At 45.0% G+C, this 12,776-nt stretch overlaps 1 protein-coding gene across 4 annotated transcripts in view; it reads left to right on the top strand.

The window, feature by feature from the left end:
* Positions 1 to 12,065: 12,065 nt before the first annotated feature.
* The window catches only part of SLC7A6 (solute carrier family 7 member 6), a 29,659-nt gene continuing 28,948 nt past the window's right edge, over positions 12,066 to 12,776 (top strand). The window contains exon 1 of one of the 4 annotated variants that reach the window (XM_083452701.1): positions 12,066 to 12,371. The gene's annotated coding sequence lies outside the window, so the exon portion shown is untranslated. The other 3 variants (XM_083452698.1, XM_083452699.1, XM_083452700.1) reach the window with 3 other exon arrangements.

The raw sequence follows: 12,776 nt of genomic DNA, 5'->3' as shown, positions 1-12,776 counted from the left end.
TCCTGTCCCAACCTGGTGGAGATGCAGGGGTTGAATCTGAGACCTTCTGCATGCAAAATATCTGCTCTGCTACCAGCTATGCCCCCCCCCCAATTGTTGAAGTAAACATATATTGCCGGGGGACATAATTCATAGCTTAGCACAGAAGGTCCCAGGTTCAACAGTTCTGATCAGGGAGCCAGCCAGCTAAACATGTAAAATTAAATATCAGCAAATAATCTTACCAAACATTTTTCACATGGCTGTGCTGGGGATTGAACCTGCGACCTTCTGCGTGCAAAGCAGAAACTCTGCCACTGAGCTATGACCCTTCTCCAGACTAATGAAAGAAATTGCGAATGCCCCCCCCCTTTTCCTTTACATGAAAACAGCTGTAATTTTTCCGAGGCAAGCCAAGCGCAGCCCAACACCCTACTCCGGAGACCTGCTTACAAATGATCCAGGGAAGAAACAGCAGAGCTGTGTAATGATTAGCTGGCTCTGTTGAAATGTAAGTGTCAGTCTTTTCATCTTTGTTTTACCCTAGTGGGACTCCTGCCTTTAAAAACTGCCCCAAACTTTAATATTCAGCAAGTGAATACAGTGGTACCTCAGGTTACCGATGCTTCAGGTTACGGACCCCGCTAATCCAGAAATAGTACCTCGGGTTAAGAACTTTGCTTCAGGATGAGAACAGAAATTGCGCAGCAGCGGCGTGGCAGCAGTGGGAGGCCCCATTAGCTAAAGTGGTGCTTCAGGTTAAGAACAGTTTCAGGTTAAGAACAGACCTCCAGAATGAATTAAGTTCCTAACCTGAGGTACCACTGTATTGGCACCACTTGGCAAAAATTCTCACCAGCTGCGTTGAATCAGAGGCTCTGTCCTAGAAATTTTAAGCAATCCTACTTGCAGGCATTGGAAGAATAAAACATCAGAGCACCCAGGTAGCAAGTTACTGCTGGACCAATGCTGTAACAGACACAGTGCTCAGTTAAACTATGGAACTCACTTCCACAGGGGGCAGCAGTGGCCACCAACTTGAGTGGCTTTTAAAGAAGATTAAACAAATTCATGGAGGAGAGAGCTATCAATCACTACTAGCCACAATAGCAGTTGAAGGCAGCAATGCTTCTGAATTCCAGTTGCTGGGAACCACAGGAAGAGAGAGTGTTCTTGCGCTCGTATCCAGCTTGCTGGTTTCCTACAGGCATCTGGTTGGCCAATGTGCAAACAGGATGCTGGGCTAGATGGGCCAGATCCAGCAGGCTCTTATGCATAAATAGATGCCTAAATCCACAATCCTATTTGCAGACAGAGGGAGCTCCCTAGATAGATTAGTGTGCCCAAAGCTGCAAAGTACTGTGGGATCAATGGATGCAAAAATGAGCAGTCCTACTTACAGGCAGGGGGAGCTCTACATGTGCATCATCAGAGCACCCACTATCGATGGATCAGTGCTATATGGCAGAATGGATGCATAATATCTTTCCTCTTGCTCAACAATTTGCCCGTTTAATGTTCTGCTTCTAAATTCCCTCAGGACAACTAGGCATCATCACACTAGTGCCAAAACCATAACCTACATGTTTCTGTTGAGATGGAACTTCTCAAGGTGCTGCAAGAAACACTTTGCCCACTCTTTGCCTTTTGCATGAACATGAAATGAATGGGCGCTCATTTCCCGCTAAGCAAAGGAAGAAGAGATTTTTAACATGCATATACAAATTGCATAATCATGGAGGCATCTTCTACTAGAAGTAGGGATGTTGGGAGTGGCTGCTATGAATGAGAACCTCTGAACAAACACAAGCAGGATCTAGAATTACAAGAGGCAAAATCAGCTGACATGCTCTGCTCTTAGTCCTATAACAATTTGTCACTAGCTTTAACGACTTGGAACTGAAGGGCAGGCATCCATGTAACTTCCCCCTGGTTTTTCTTTGGGGGGGGGGAATGGGCAGTCAGGTAGAAAGGAAGGGTTTTTGTTTTTTTTTAACTGCTTTCATATTCCAGATTCAAAATTGCTCCTCTTCCTCCAAAAGCCACAACTTTGTAGTGAGGGGAGCTAAGGAGGCTGGGAATTGCCAGTGAACAACCAGAATGCAAATGCAGAATATATCATTTAAGTAAAATAAATGTATTTAAATATTAGTAAGATACAATTTTACATTTTGCATGATTTTAAAATAAGGATTTCCGACTTCTTGGTTTTTCTAGTGTTTTTGCACTCCAAATGGTATGCTAGAAGGAATATATAGGTAAGCAATTGAAGATATAGTAAGCAATTGGGAAGAGCAAGTGGGACCCACAACAAAAAAAAATTGTAGTACAGTATATCCTCACTTCACAAGCAAGGCAACCTCCTCTCCATCTCTCCTCCTCACCCAACCCTCAAGCTTTCCATTTTTCTTTCCTGACACACAGGAGTCTATAGCTACTGGGTGTGCTCAGTCTTCACTGAGCTACTGCGTAGGGGTTTTCCCCATTTTAGGGTTTTGTACTTCTACAAATCTTGTGATTTGCTCAAGTGTAGCCTGTTATCTCCCACTGGCCCCATTTTGACTATAACCCTGTTGACACTCAACCACCTGAATTTGCTATTAGCTGGAGTGATCTTACCTGCGTATCTCCTTATAAATAAAATAGGAAATAAAATAAACTAAACTATAAGGCTATAAACTTTTTTTAAAAAAACACACACCAAAAAACTGAAAATTCAGGGAAGGGACTTGACCCTCCCAGCTCTCCCCCATTATTCCTGCCCCCCCCCCCCCCAGTTTTTAGCCCTGACTACCACTTGGAGTAACCACTTCCATCCAATGCCACATAATGTACAGTATTATTTGGTATTCAAGTATATATACCACTCATGCAATTTTAATTATAATGTGCAAGATTGTAAAGAGGGATATTAAAGAAAGCACAGTACAAAATCCTGCTCTCTCTATGGGGGGGGGGGGGAGATCCACTGTACTGTAGCATGAAGAGCTGCCAACAGTTCTCTGGCAACATGGCCTGTTATGAAACATCTGTTTGTGAAGTCCACATCTTGTTGAAGTCAACAGCCAAAACCAGAAGTCCCATAGATTGCTCTGTTTGGGCATAAAAACCTCCAGAGATCACTGAAAAGAAAGGGGGACACAGCCACAAGGCCCAAACCAATTACTGCTTCTGCTGTTGCACCAACTTGTTCAAATCCCTTAGAGCAGAACATCTGTTAGCTACACAACTTCTGATCCAAATATGTAGTTCTACTCTGTCACAAACAGACCTGCTCTCCAGTTTTAGGTTAAGACCACAAGGTCAATGAAACACTTGCTTGAGTCTGACATGCTGTCTTGAAGTGCATTGGAAATTCAGCCTGTGTAGATTCTGTTGTGCTCCATCTGCCATGCAGGCAGTGAAAGGGTGAATGTACTTTCCCCCAGTTGAGAGTCAGGCAAAGGTAGCAAGGGATGACCGTGAGCTGGGCTTGGTTCCATCTGGACAGGAACAGTGGTGCAGTCTGATAGTTTTAGACCAGGTGTGGGGAAACTTTGGCCTTCCAGATGTTGCTGAACAAAAGCCCTTCATTGCATTTAGCTGAGTAAGGGCCTGAACATCTCCCACCAAAGTGTCACTGCACATAAATTAAGCATTTATGTAGCATATTTATTTTTAAAAAGCTTTTGGAAGTTTAATGCACAGTTTGCATTATCTTGTTGGAATCCTGAGAGCACTCCATGTAAGATAAAAAGGTAAAGGTAAAGGTACCCCTGCCCGTATGGGCCAGTCGTGTCCGACTCTGGGATTGCGCGCCCATCTCGCTTAAGAGGCCGGGGGCCAGCGCTGTCTACCACTGCTCCCAGCCCCCACAACATCCACTGCCTCTCTTTACCTAATGGTAGAGCCAATCAGGCAGAGGGCCTTCTCTGTATTGGCGCCCGCCCTGTGGAATGCGCTCCCATATGTCAATGAAATAACTACAGTGGTACCTCGGGTTACAGGCGCTTCAGGATACAGACGCTTCAGGTTACAGACTCTGCTAACCCAGAAACAGTACCTCGGGTTAAGAACTTTGCTTCAGGATGAGAACAGAAATCGCACGAATTAAGTTCTTAACCCGAGGTACCACTGTATCTGACTTTTAGAAGACATCTGAAGGCAACCCTTTTAGGGTTCCCGTTTAGGGAAGTTTTAATGTTTTATCGCCTTATTATTATTATACAAAGCATATGCTTGTCCATTGACTTACAACTCATCAACATGATTTTGCCACCATTATTCCATAGTGAGCAATGCGAAAAGGGACACCTTTGTTACCCTGAGTAGCAGTTCAGGCTGGAAGATGACACTGTCAATCAGTTACCTTGGGTTACAAAGGTATCATTCATTTCCATACAGCTCCTTACTCATAAAAGCTGTTAATGCAGCATTGAGAGACCGCATTGCCACTGATTTGAGAAGTGAGGGTATCAAACACACTTTCCTACCCAACAGGAACATGCCACAGTGCCAAAAGTTACATCAACTGAGTTTTAACACCTCTTGAGGCCTTTGAGAAAGTAGGCTGCTGTATAAAAAAAACCACAACCATGTTATAATCCGGTTAAGTCTCTTCCGATGCTGAGGTTCTTGTTTCACTGTTACAAACATTTGTTGCAGCAACAAAAATCTCTTCTGGGATTTGTGGTGAAGCCAGCCTCAGGCATAGTGAAGCAATTGGCTCTTTCTCCTTGTGGTGCCAAATCTTAGGAAGTGCCAAATATTTATTCAGCTGCCTGGATTGCGCAAAGTTCAATGGGAGCAGTTGGGATAAGCCAACAAGTCATGCCAATCTTCAAGCACACCACATCTTTGTGAGATTATTCTATATAGGTCATGTTCACACATGACTTTTTGACAGGGATGGGGAACCTCAACTTGCATGAAGGTTGTAGCATGGGGGGGCAGGGGGCTGTGGCCAGACACCCCCATGCAGGCATTGGCTCCCACAGGGATCCCCATTCCATCCAGGCATGTCCTGCTGGGTCCTGTCCCTGGCTCTCCATCCTTCCCTGCTTGTGGTCTCACCCACGTAGGTTGCAGTGATACAGACCAGATTGGCCTCCTCATCCACAATCAGGTCATGGGTGAAGGAGAGCCAACTTGACATTCAGCAACAGCAGCCACAGCCCTGAGGGCTGGCTGATAGGACAAGTGCAATTCCCCAGGTTGAAGGAGTGGCTGGCATACAGCACAGTCACTAACATGTGATAGTCGTGTGGCATGTGAATTGGTTCAGGGGTGAGGAAACCAAAAAGTTAAACAAAACCAGTCTGGCTTCAACACATTATCTGTAATCCACCTTAAAAGAAGGTTTTTGTTTTTATTTTTTTAAAATGAGGTAGGAAATAACCAATAACATAAACAACCCTATTAGCTGGCACTGCACCCCACATAAGGACCCAGTTGCCACAACCCCAGCAGACCTGGTGTCAACTGGCTGGACCTGAAAATGTCACCCACCGCAGGCAATGATGTTGCCCAGCCCCTTGGGGCAAGGAAAGGCATCTGAACACACCAAGGAACCAACTACTTCACTGCAAACCCGCACATTTCCTACTTACCGTTAATCATTTTCAGAATCTTTCCCACAACCTGACAAACTTGCTTGACCTGCCATTAGGCAATAGGATACAACTGGAGCTGCCTGAGAACAAACTAACCTGTAGCCTGTGGCGACTATGCGTAACTGTAACATTTGGGTGCATATGCTGGTTCTGTCAGGTTTGAGGGGGCCACAGATGAGATGCATTCTGGTCCGCCTCACAGTCTGGCCACTGAGCTTTTCTCCTTCGCACTGCTTCCTTTTTCTTAAAAAATAAATAAATCATTGTATCCTGGCAGCAGTGCTATTTGCCCTCCCTGTCACCCTAACTGGCTGTGTGGGTTAAGCAGGTAGCAAGCAAGCAGGCAGGGTCGGTGGTGAGAGTTCAGATGTTTGCCAGTGTGCACTGCAAAGCAAAGCACTGCAAAAGCCAAATCCTCTGAGGGTCTCACTTCCTGCCAGAAAAAAAAAACAAACTTAAGGATTTCAGGAGCTAGTGCTTGAATTAGTTTTTTTCTTTCTCCCTCCCAATCTCTTTTCCTTTTGTCTCATGTCTCTTTGATTTTAACTCTCAGGGAATGGACTATTATTTCTAATCACTGGAACTCTGGGATTTTACTGTATGCCCAGTGAAATTAATGGAGTTAAGTTAATCGTGCCCATTAATTTCAATGGGTTAACTCTGAGTAGAACTAACCTTGGCTACAATCAAAATGGAAGAGGAGAGTCAGGCTGTTTTGAAAGAACTGGGAGTTTATTAAACCTCTTACAGAGGATTTTATACAGCAGTCAATGGTCAAGCAAAACCATGGAGAGGAACAGGAGGAGTAGGAACCAGGCACAAACACTCCTTCCACAATAAACTACTAGTATCTAAAGTTGCCAAAATACTCCCTGTTGCCTTCATTGTTGTAATGATCTAATAGTCTACTCTTCTTTAACCTTTCCATCACTGCAGAATATTAAACTAGATTTAAAGGTTGGCAGTGGCCCTTTCTTTAAAAACAGGCTTCAGGAAATGTACAATATAAACAAAATAATTTTTGTTCATAGCAAGCATACTTCTCTGCTTCTTCAGTTCCTTTTACCTCCTCTGAACAATTTTTTCTTTAAACAGTTTTTTCTCTAACTTGGAAAGCTCTTTATTGCGGATATAAACCTGCCCAGCTTTATTGTTGCTTATTTGGGTAAAGATTATTACTTTATTTGCCTTAAGATGTAATTTTGGGATGAATGGGCCTTCTCCTTTGCATAGGTCGTTTTTCTTTACCATGGAATGTCACTCCCAGTTGCGTTTAAACTGTGCACAAGATAACCATGTTTGTTGGAATTGCCTGCTTATGGTTCTGAGATATATCGTGAAAGAGGGTCTCTTTTGACTGTTCTCCCTCCTTTGATAATGCAATAGTTAATTTTTAAACTGCTTTGGAAGATTTGAACCAAGGATGCCAAAATCTGGTTTGATTTTCTTTTTCCCCTTCCATCTTGTTCTGGACTGTAGTAATCACTGCATTTTAACTACAGTTCTAAGTGATGTTTTAATGTTATTTAATATGCTGTAATAAATAAATGTACCCCACCCTAGGACTACTGTAGTGAAGATGAGGTAATGAACTGAGATTACTAAATAACTAAATATAAAGGAATTGAGGTAACTGAAGGTTCTGTCTTCTCATAGACTGGGGTCCACAGAAGTATTGCACCTCAAACAGCAGGGACAGGTCACAGCAAGCCTAGTCTAGTGCTGTGTCACATCCAGTAGTCCAGTCCAAGTAGGTAGGTACTGCCAAAATCCAGGCCACTGGACAAGTGGTGGCATGAACTCTGTCACAGATAGCTGCTTCTGAGGACTCATGAAGGCTGCTGGCCAGGTACCTCCTATTAGCCCTGCTTCTGTTGAAATAACTGTTCTTTAAAAGGGCCACTGTCCTATTCTGTAACTTTAGGATTGGAGCTGGTGAGGGCTGGATAATAAACTCTGGATAATTCATCTAGGCTTCTCAAGTCTTCGCTGCCACTCAGCTCGGTTTCCAGCAAGTAGTTGGGATGTGGATTCCTGCTCATTTGTTTGCTAACTTTGTACCCTAGCTTTCCACCAATTGGTGCTCAATGCCCATAATACAAATCCAATAAAATATAACAAATTATAGTAAAACAATAGAATATAAAGTAAAAAAGGTAAAAATGAGATAATTGAAACACCAATAAAAAATAATTTGTTAAAACCACTTAACACATATTTGTAAATCATGTGTTCTTTATTTATAAGTATTCATAAAGCAATATATATATATATATATATATTTGCTTTCGTAGATTTTCACGGGTACAGGAATGCAGGTTTTGGTGTCCTCGGGTGTCTTCCCGTGTAAAAGTTGGGGTGTCTAGGCGACGTTTCGACGAGGTCTCACTCGTCATCTTCAGGCTGGTGCTTTCGGCTTCTTGTTACTGGAACAGAGCAGGATCTCAGTGTTTGAGTTCCTATAAATACCGTTGAGGAGGTGTGGTGTATAGCCTCCAATGTTCTGGGCAGAGACGAGGTTCCCAGGCTAGTGTGCCTTTTCTTCTTTTGTTCCTTAATTACTTGAGGGATATCTTGAGTGATTTCTTGAGTGATTTCCTGAATCCCACTTAGGTGGGTCATTAGGTGTGGATTAGTTGCTGAAGCCTTCGTGTCTTGAACTCTTGAACTTTGTGAAGAGTTTTTCTGAGAAGATGGCTGTACTGCACTTGGTTGTGCTCTGGCTTGGCTTCGTGTATAGGGGCGAGCTGTGGTTTTGTGGTCTGTGCCAGCCAGATCTGTGTAGGGATTGCAGGGGGGTGCAGCATCCGGAGGTGCCACCCTGGTTTGGCTACTGGATGAAAAAACAATGGCATAGCCCTCCTTCCTTATATCAAGGGCACTACAGATAAAATTAGCAAAATCCTCCATAAACACAATATCAAAACAGCCTTTTGCACCAACCAAAAAATAGCCAATATCCTCAGAAACCCCAAGGATAAAATTCAGTTGGAAAACCAAGGGGTCTATGAAATACCCTGCAAAGTCTGCCCAGCCACGTACATTGGACAAACAAACAGACGAATAAATGCACGTATCGCAGAACACAAGAATGCCGTCAAAAAAGAAGAAAAAACTTCCTCTCTTTTCCAACACATGAAAGAAACAGGACACGAAATTAATTTTGCAGATTCCAAATTGCTCTTTAACATGGAACATCACCACAAGAGAATAATCATGGAAGCCATCGAGATAGAGAAACACCCTCACAACATGAACAAGCGTGACGACACATCCCGCTTGCCAGACATCTGGAAATTAGCCCTCCCCACAAAATCTGACACCAGATCCAGAGGCACACAGAACGCCATCACCAATCAACCACACCAGACCCAAACCCAGACCCTCTCCACAGATAAATTACAGACACCATCCAGTAGCCAAACCAGGGTGGCACCTCCGGATGCTGCACCCCCCTGCAATCCCTACACAGATCTGGCTGGCACAGACCACAAAACCACAGCTCGCCCCTATACACGAAGCCAAGCCAGAGCACAACCAAGTGCAGTACAGCCATCTTCTCAGAAAAACTCTTCACAAAGTTCAAGAGTTCAAGACACGAAGGCTTCAGCAACTAATCCACACCTAATGACCCACCTAAGTGGGATTCAGGAAATCACTCAAGAAATCACTCAAGATATCCCTCAAGTAATTAAGGAACAAAAGAAGAAAAGGCACACTAGCCTGGGAACCTCGTCTCTGCCCAGAACATTGGAGGCTATACACCACACCTCCTCAACGGTATTTATAGGAACTCAAACACTGAGATCCTGCTCTGTTCCAGTAACAAGAAGCCGAAAGCACCAGCCTGAAGATGACGAGTGAGACCTCGTCGAAACGTCGCCTAGACACCCCAACTTTTACACGGGAAGACACCCGAGGACACCAAAACCTGCATATATATATATATATATATATATATATATCTTAGCAGTCTGCAACATAAAAGCAAACAGTATCATTAAAACAAAAATTCAGCATAAAATGAGGATGACTACTGCTGAAACAACATCTAAGTTTTGCTTCAAAGGAGTCTCCAGTCTGAAATGCACAGGGGAACTGTCCATGGTGCCACTGAAACCTTGTCTCCTGCTGCTTAAAACAGAACAAGTGTGTTTTAGATCCTGACCAAGATAGCTTGCTGCCTAGGCTTGGCAAAGGGCAAGATGGCACCCCATTCCTTGTTCAGAAGCCAAGCACTTTCAATGCTAGTGATGAGTCAGTGTCTTCCATGGCACCTGAGGGCAGCAGACTAGCTTAGGGGTTGCAGGTCAGGTTAAGTCCTCTTCTTCTTTGGCGATCACTCGTAACTGAGTAAGATTGTCTTCCATAAACACAGTGTTAACAATGAGTCCGTAAGTGACTGTGGAGGCCAATTCTGGATCCACATGTCCTTCCACAGTGGGGACATTAGTTTCCGGGTCGGAGTTGATCATAGTGTGAATTTGCCAAGTGTGCCTTCCTCTTAGCACGTTTCTCCCTTGCGTAGGGCACCTTTTCTAGCCCCTCCCCCTTTTCGGGGTGAGTAGAATGCATCCTAAAAACGGCTGCTCACTCATGGATACAGCTGCCGAGCTGCTCAACTGCCTCGTTTCTTGAGTCAGAATGACTGAATCTGTATCCACCGCCTATGTGCCGGTTCATACTAGGGGCTTCCAGATTTGATGATCCTCCCCCCATTACAATTTACTGATCGCCATGGGACTTTGGGGGTTTCGGGTGGGTTTCTGGAAAATGCCTGTGCATGAATTTATTTTATGTGTGTAGATCAGTGCACGCTGACCAACACACAGTCTTCACAGTGAGGCTTTGTCCTGATGGCATGAGTAGTCACGACAACCGGTAGATTCTTATCTGCTGCAGCCTTCATCCACCTTCACAGCTGTTGTAACATACCACTTGTTATCATCTGCCTGTTCTGCCCTTGAGGAATTCTTGGATCATTCTTTGTCTAGCTCCTTCCCTTTGACCTTACCACCTTGGGTGACCCTGCTGGGAGTATGAGATTCCCAATGGCTTCACTCACAAGGATCATAGGAATGTGCATGCCCACTCACCACGACAAGGTGATGATCCAGCGAGTGAGCCAGGTTAAGTAGCACACATTGCTCTGTCCTTGAGCACTGTGCTACTCCAGGCCTCACTCTTTCTAATGATAGGGTTGGCTCTGAGCTACTCAGGCAGTGCCACTGAAGGCATTCTGCCCAAGAGTGTCCCCAAACCTGTTCTCTTGTCCTATTGTGTGTAGCTAAGCTACAGACATATAGTAAACTGCTTACTACTTTCCTGTTTGCCCCTGCTCTTCCTTTCTGTTGTTTCCTGTGGTGAATTTTAGATTGTAAGCTTCTTGGGGAAGGGATGCTGATGAGGATATCTTGCTTTTCTTTTTAATATTCACACAGTGTATTTTGTTGTTATTACTTGTGATTGGTCACCGTGTTCATTATATTATTGATTTATTACTGTATTGTTTATATTTATTGACTTCCTGGGGTGGCTGTTTTACATACATTGACTGCAATCCCATCCAAGTTTATTCAGAAGTAAATACCGTTGCATTCAATGGGACCTACTTCCAGATAAGTGTGCCTACGACGGCAGCCTTAAACTTTAATTGATTTGTCAGTCTGAGGCTCAGGAGATGGAATAAGCGACGAAGAGATACATGTATTAAAGGGAGAGAAACAATATTGCTTACAAAGTTTGAAACCCTTAATGTTAAAAATAAATATTCTTTTACTTAAGAATGGAACTGTCAGCTTAAGCTTTCTATGCAGCTGGTGTAGAACTAAGTTCTCTCCCAAACACATTATGCTTTTTAAACACTTTTCTTTACAATGAAAATCCATGCTCCTCTGCAATGTGCTGCCTCCCATATAATCAGTCCTCCTCCCCTTCTTTTTTGAACATGCTGAGTCAGTCACCATGTCTCAGCCTAACGCCTAACATACCTCACACAGGGCAGTTGTGAGGATAAAATAGAGGGAAGGGAATCCTGCACGTTGCCTGCAGAAAATGTACATAAAAAATTATAATAAATCCATCTGGCACGGGATGCTTTAGCTGAGATTCTTGCATTGTGGGGAGTTGGTCTAGGTGACTGTTGGTCACTCTACAATTCTAAGTAATATAGTTTTGATGAATAATCGTAATAATTTGTTTGACTTCACTACAATGCGCTGTTCCCCTGTAGTTTGGGGTGTGCTCATCTGTTTGCCCGCCTTATAACTTTCCTTCCACGTCTTATTAGGAATAAACCCATGGGGTCTGTTCCAAACCTTTTCACCTTTTCTTGCGTATATGTAAACGCCCCCTACCCCCCCCCCGCCTTGCTCCCCTTCTTCAACTCTTTCTCTCTCGTGGTTTTGCAGTGGTGGTGTTGCTTTTTCGACCTGAGAAACCAACATAGCCCGCCGGGCCTTTCTGAGGAGAGCCTGCGAGAAGCTAAGAAGACGCCAGAGGGCGTCGGCGGTGGGAGGAGCCCCGTCCAGGCCGCCGCCTGCGCTGCTGCTGCTACCACCAGCACCACCACCAGGGCGGCCTTCTTCAGGCGAGCGCCTCAGCCGCGGCGGGGCGGGGCCTTGGGCCGGCAGCCCAGCTCCTTCGCCGCCCTCGCTGAGGGGAAAACAAAACAAGGCGAGAGGCGGAGGAAGCTGCTCGGCTAGAGGTCGCCTGCGCGGGAGGCGGCAGCAGCAGGCAGGCTGCCCGGCTTGCTGGCTGGCGTTCTCGCCTGAGCATCCCTCCGGCTCGGCGGGGCGTGAGGTGAGCGACGAAGAGGAGGAGAAGCGAGGCTTAAAAGGGGAGCGAAAAGCCAAGGTGGGCTGGGCGCCCTCGAGGTGCTGCTGGGGGTTGGGACGGCGGTGCCTCTGGGATTCACCTCAGAGGCAGCGGGTGGGACGAGGCGGCGGCGGAAGGAGACCGGCTTTTTGTGCTCTCTTTTTTCCTGCGCCTCTCGCTCGGTGCCTCCGACGTCCCGTTTCTCTTTATCGCCAGTGCAGGCGCCACAAAAGGTTTAATTTTATTTTATTTTGGGTGTCAGGGCAGCGCGAGGAGGGTGGCGGGTGGCTCAGGCCGGCCCTGCCATTAGGCAGCGGGTTTGGGGGGGGTGTCTCTGTGTGTTTCAAATGCTGAATATTCAAATTGAATTATTATTATTATTATTATTAT

The sequence above is a fragment of the Podarcis tiliguerta genome (genome assembly GCF_965153285.1).
Source record: "Podarcis tiliguerta genome assembly, chromosome: 8".
NCBI lineage: Eukaryota > Metazoa > Chordata > Lepidosauria > Squamata > Lacertidae > Podarcis > Podarcis tiliguerta.
Note: the sequence above shows the minus strand (reverse complement) of the source record. Positions and strands in the feature narration are given on the sequence as shown.